The following is a 7074-nucleotide window of genomic DNA, read 5'->3' on the forward strand; positions in this document are numbered from 1 at the left end:
CTCAACGAGAAGCTTCTCATATAATTTATTTTGAAGATAAATCATTTGCTTCACTTGATTATTCATCATTTTATAATGCTTAAAAGCCATCTTAATAGAGTCTGCACAAGAACTTACCCTTTCATGAAGGACCTTACTTTTATGAGAGCTTTCCATTATATCCCTATCAATATCATTTCAGTGGGAGGTGATACATTTCCATTTTTTCAGCGGAACACATAGCATGTACTTGAATAGGAAAAACATGGTTCATCAATAGGTAACTTGATACCCATTTCAGAAAGTTCCTTCAAGTAAGAAGTTTTAATACCCTTTTCGTTCATATACCTTGAAGCTTCTTTCATGTCTTCCTTAGGTAATTCAAATATACCACTCTTATTATTGTTCACTTCAATTTTCTCTTCCTCTTCAATATGCCATTGATGTCTACGCACGCTTCTATTCCTGTAGACAGTGTTGGGCCTCTAAGAGCAGAGGTTTGTAGAACAGCAGCAAGTTTCCCTTAAGTGAATCACCCAAGGTTTATCGAACTCAGGGAGGTAAAGGTCAAAGATATCCCTCTCAAGCAACCCTGCAATTAAGATACAAGAAGTCTCTTGTGTCCCCAACACACCTAATACACTTGTCAGATGTATAGGTGCACTAGTTCGGCGAAGAGATAGTGAAATACAAGTAATATGGATGATTATAAGTAGTAATTGCAATCTGAAATAAAAATGGCAGCAAGCGAACATGTAGCAGAACTTGTTGGAAACGGTGTTTCAATACTTAGAAACAAGGCCTAGGGATCATACTTTCACTAGTGGACACTCTCAACAATGATCACATAACTGAATAAATAAATACTACTCTCAAACACTCTCTTGTTGGATAACAAACACCATTCATTGTGTAGGGCTGCAAAAGCACACCTCAAGCCGGAGTAAACAAGCTCCACAACTTCATAAATGAATCACACACGATGCGCACACTGTCACCATCACACCGTGGAGAGTGAATCCGGAGTTCATATTAAAGTAACCTCTAGAGTGCATAATAGACCGTTGCAATTTAGACCGAGTACTAACATAGCATACACACTATCAACAATAGCTATGAAAGAGGGAATAGATCACATCAATACTATCATAGTAATAGTTAACTTCATAATCTACAAGAGATTACAATCATAACCTACGCCAAGTACTACATGATGCACACACTGTCAACTTTACATCATGGAGGAGGAATAGACTACTTTAATAACATCACTAGAGTAGCACATAGATTAATAGTGATACAAAGCTCATGATCACATAAAGATCACACCATGGGAGAGAGAGATGAACCACATAGCTACCGGTAAAGCCCTCAGCCTCGGGGGAAAACTACCCCCTCCTCATCATGGGAGACAGCAACGGCGATGAAGATGGCGATGGAGTCGATGGAGATGGATTCCGGGGGCACTTCCCCGTCCCGGCGGCGTGCCGGAACAGAGACTTCTGTCCCCCGAACTTGGCTTCGCGATGGCGGCAGCTACGTAACTTTTCGTGGCGGAAGACCGATATATTTAGGGTTTTCGCATCTGGGAGAATATATAGGCGGAAGGGGCAGAGTCGGGGGACGCCCGAGGGGCCCACCCCATATGGCGGCGCGGCCAGGGGTGGGGTCGCGCCCCCCTATAGTGTGGCCGCCTCGTGGCCCCTCTTCGTCTCCTCTTCGGTGTTCTGGAAGACTCCGTGGAAAATAAGACCGTGGGCTTTTGTTTCGTCCAATTCCGAGAATATTTCCTGTGTAGGATTTCTGAAACCAAAAACAGCAGAAAACAGGAACTGGCGCTTCGGCATCTTGTTAATAGGTTAGTGCCGGAAAATGCATAAAAATGATATAAAGTGTATATAAAACATGTGAGTATTGTCATAAAACTAGCATGGAACATAAGAAATTATAGATACGTTTGAGACGTATCAAGCATCCCCAAGCTTAGTTCCTACTCGCCCTCGAGTAGGTAAACGATAACAAGGATAATTTCTGAAGTGACATGCTACTATCATAATCTTGATCAATACTATTGTAAAGCATATGAGATGAATGAAGTGATTCAAAGCAATGGTAAAGATAATGACTAAACAACTGAATCATATAGCAAAGACTTTTCATGAATAGTACTTTCAAGACAAGCATCAATAAGTCTTGCATAAGAGTTAACTCATAAAGCAATAAATTCTTAATAGAAGGTTTTGAAGCAACACAAAGGAAGATATAAGTTTCAGCAGTTGCTTTCAACTTCAACATGTATATCTCATGGATAATTGTCAACACAAAGTAATATGATGAGTGCAAATAAGCAAGTATGTAAGAATCAATGCACACGGTTGACACAAGTGTTTGCTTCTAAGATGGAAAGAAGTAGGTAAACTGACTCAACATAAAGTAAAAGAAAGGCCCTTCGCAGAGGGAAGCAGGGATTACTCATGTGCTAGAGCTTTTTATTTTGAAAACATGGAAACAATTTTGTCAACGGTAGTAATAATTCATATGTGTTATGCATAAAACATCCTATAAGTTGCAAGCCTCATGCATCGAATACCAATAGTGCTCGCACCTTGTCCTAATTAGCTTGGATTTCCATGGATTATCATTGCATTACATATGTTTCAACCAAGTGTCACAAAGGGGTACCTCTATGTCACCTGTATAAAGGTCCAAGGAGATAGATCGCATTTGATTTCTCGTTTTTGATAGATCTCAACTTGAGGACATCCATACCGGGACAACATAGAAAACAGATAATGGACTCCTCTTTAATGCTTAAGCATTCAACAACAGATAATATTCTCATAAGAGATTGAGGATTAGTGTCCAAGCTGAAACTTCCACCATGATACATGGCTTTGGTTAGCGGCCCAATGTTCTTCTCTAGCAATATGCATACTCAAACCATTCAACTCATGGCAAATCACCCTTACTTCAGACAAGACGAACATGCATAGCAACTCACATGATATTCAACAAAAGTACAGTTGATGGCGTCCCCAGAAACATGGTTACCGCTCAACAAGCAACTTATAAGAAATAAGATACATAAGCGACATATTCTTTACCACAATAGTTTTTAAGCTACTTTCCCATGAGCTATATATTGCAAAGACAAGGAATGAAATTTTTAAAGGTAGCACGCAAGCAATTTACTTTGGAATGGCACAGAAATACCACATAGTAGGTAGTTATGGTGGACACAAATGGCATAAGTTTTGGCTCAAGGTTTTGGATGCACGAGAAGCATTCCCTCTCAGTACAAGGCTTTGGCTAGCAAGGTTGTTTGAAGCAAACACAAGTATGAACCGGTACAGCAAAACTTACATAAGAACATATTGCAAGCATTATAAGACTCTACACTGTCTTCCTTGTTGTTCAAACACATTTACCAGAAAATATCTAGACTTTAGAGAGACCAATCATGCAAACCAAATTTCAACAAGCTCTACAGTAATTCTCCACTAATAGGTTCAAACTACATGATGCAAGAGCTTAAACATGATCTATTTGAGAGCTCAAAACAATTGCCAAGTATCAAATTATTCAAGATAATATACCAATTACCACATGAAGCATTTTCTGTTTCCAACCAAATAGCAATAAACGAAGCGGTTTTCGACCTTCGCCATGAACATTAAGAGTAAAGCTAAGAACACCAGTGTTCATATGAAACAGCGGAGCGTGTCTTTCTCCCACACAAGGAATGCTAGGATCCGAATTTATTCAAACAAAAACAAAAAATAAAAGCATACAGACGCTCCAAGTAAAGCACATAAGATGTGACGGAATAAAAATATAGTTTCACTAGAGGTGACCTGATAAGTTGTTGATGAAGAAGGGGATACATTGGGCATCCCCAAGCTTAGATGCTTGAGTCTTCTTGAAATATGCAGGGATGAACCACGGGGGCATCCCCAAGCTTAGACTTTTCACTCTTCTTGATCATATTATATCATCCTCCTCTCTTGACCCTTGAAAACTTCCTTCACACCAAACTCAAAACAATCTCATTAGAGGGTTAGTGCATAATCAAAAATTCACATGTTCAGAGAGGACACAATCATTCCCAACACTTCTGGACATTACCCAAAGCTACTGAAAGTTAATGGAGCAAAGAAATCCACTCAACACAGTAAAAGAGGCAATGTGAAATAAAAGGCAGAATCTGTCAAAACAGAACAGTCCGTAAAGACGAATTTTTTCGAGGCACTTAACATGCTCAGATGAAGAAGCTCAAATTGAATGAAAGTTGCGTACATATCTGAGGATTACTCATGAATTTTTACAGAATTTTTAGATTCTCCTACAGAGAGAACAGCTCAAATTCGTGACAGCTAAAAATCTGTTTCTGCGCAGAAATCCAAATCTAGTATCAACTCTCTATCAAAGACTTTACTTGGCACAACAATGCAATAAAATAAAGATAAGGAGAGGTTGCTACAGTAGTAACAACTTCCAAGACACAACAAAACAGTAGCAAAATAAAAACATGGGTTATCTCCCAAGAAGTGCTTTCTTTATAGCCATTAAGATGGGCTCAGTAATTTTAATGATGCTCTCGCAAGAAATAAGAGTTGAAGCAAAAGAGAGCATCAAAAGCAAATAAGAAACACTTTTAAGTCTAACCCACTTCCTATGAAAAGGAATCTTGTAATTAAACAAGTCATGTAAGCATAATGCAATAAGCATAGGAAAACAAGACAAGCGCAACTTCAAGATTTTCAGCAAAAAGAGAGGTGTTTTAGTAACATGAAAATCCCTACAACCATATTGTCCTCTCTCATAAAGATTTTCAGTAGCATCATGAACAAACTCAACAATATAACTATCACATGAAACATTCTTATCGTGAGCTACATGCATAAAATTATTACTCTCCACATAAGCATAGTCATTACTATTAATTGTAGTGGAAGCAAATTCAATAAAATAGCTATCATTATTATTCTCATCACCATAATCATCATATATAGGAGGCATATTGTAATCATAATTAATTTTCTCCTCAATAGTAGGTGGACTGAAAATATGATAGTCATCATTGTAATCATCATATATAGGAGGTAAAGTATCATCAAAGTAAATTTTCTCCTCCATGCTTGGGGGACTAAAAATATCATGCTCATCAAAACCAGCTTCCCCAAGCTTAGAATTTTCCATAGCATTAGCAACAATGGTGTTCAAAGCATTCATACTAATAACATTGCCATTAGCATGCATATAAAGTTCCATAGGTTTTTTAATTTTCTCTTCAAACACCTCATGTCCTAATTCAATATAAATTTCATAAAGATCTCTAATTTTGTTGTTGTTTTCCATTAAGCCTAACTAGTGAAATAAAAACAAGAAACAAAAAGATGCAATTGCAGGATCTAAAGGAAATAGCTTCGAGCACTCACACACCGGCAATAGTGCTAGGAAATAGCTTAGTAGTCGGAGGATGTGAATACCTTTTACCTTACCTCCCTGGCAACGGCGCTAGAAAATAGCTTGATGTCTACGCACGCTTCTATTCCTGTAGACAGTGTTGGGCCTCCAAGAGCAGAGGTTTGTAGAACAGCAGCAACTTTCCCTTAAGTGAATCACCCAAGGTTTATCGAACTCGGGGAGGTAGAGGTCAAAGATATCCCTCTCAAGCAACCCTGCAATTAAGATACAAGAAGTCTCTTGTGTCCCCAACACACCTAATACACTTGTCAGATGTATAGGTGCACTAGTTCGGCGAAGAGATAGTGAAATACAAGTAATATGGATGATTATAAGTAGTAATTGCAATCTGAAATAAAAATGGCAGCAAGCGAACATGTAGCAGAACTTGTTGGAAACGGTGTTTCAATACTTAGAAACAAGGCCTAGGGATCATACTTTCACTAGTGGACACTCTCAACAATGATCACATAACTGAATAAATAAATACTACTCTCAAACACTCTCTTGTTGGATAACAAACACCATTCATTGTGTAGGGCTGCAAAAGCACACCTCAAGCCGGAGTAAACAAGCTCCACAACTTCATAAATGAATCACACACGATGCGCACACTGTCACCATCACACCGTGGAGAGTGAATCCGGAGTTCATATTAAAGTAACCTCTAGAGTGCATAATAGACCGTTGCAATTTAGACCGAGTACTAACATAGCATACACACTGTCAACAATAGCTATGAAAGGGGGAATAGATCACATCAATACTATCATAGTAATAGTTAACTTCATAATCTACAAGAGATTACAATCATAACCTACGCCAAGTACTACATGATGCACACACTGTCAACTTTACATCATGGAGGAGGAATAGACTACTTTAATAACATCACTAGAGTAGCACATAGATTAATAGTGATACAAAGCTCATGATCACATAAAGATCACACCATGGGAGAGAGAGATGAACCACATAGCTACCGGTAAAGCCCTCAGCCTCGGGGGAGAACTACTCCCTCCTCATCATGGGAGACAGCAACGGCGATGAAGATGGCGATGGAGTCGATGGAGATGGATTCCGGGGGCACTTCCCCGTCCCGGCGGCGTGCCGGAACAGAGACTTCTGTCCCCCGAACTTGGCTTCGTGATGGTGGCGGCTACGTAAATTTTCGTGGCGGAAGACCGATATATTTAGGGTTTTCGCATCTGGGAGAATATATAGGCGGAAGGGGCAGAGTCGGGGGACACCCGAGGGGCCCACCCCATATGGCGGCATGGCCAGGGGTGGGGCCACGCCCCCCTATGGTGTGGCTGCCTCGTGGCCCCTTTTCGTCTCCTCTTCGGTGTTCTGGAAGACTCCGTGGAAAATAAGACCGTGGGCTTTTGTTTCGTCCAATTAGGAATATTTCTGTGTAGGATTTCTGAAACCAAAAACAGCAGAAACGAGAACTGGCGCTTCGGCATCTTGTTAATAGGTTAGTGCCGGAAAATGCATAAAAATGATATAAAGTGTATATAAAACATGTGAGTATTGTCATAAAACTAGCATGGAACATAAGAAATTATAGATACGTTTGAGACGTATCAGCCATCATGATGATTCTGAGTAATCGTGTTCAATAATTCT

Source organism: Lolium perenne, chromosome 6, assembly GCF_019359855.2.
Source record: "Lolium perenne isolate Kyuss_39 chromosome 6, Kyuss_2.0, whole genome shotgun sequence".
Taxonomy (NCBI): Eukaryota; Viridiplantae; Streptophyta; class Magnoliopsida; order Poales; family Poaceae; genus Lolium; species Lolium perenne.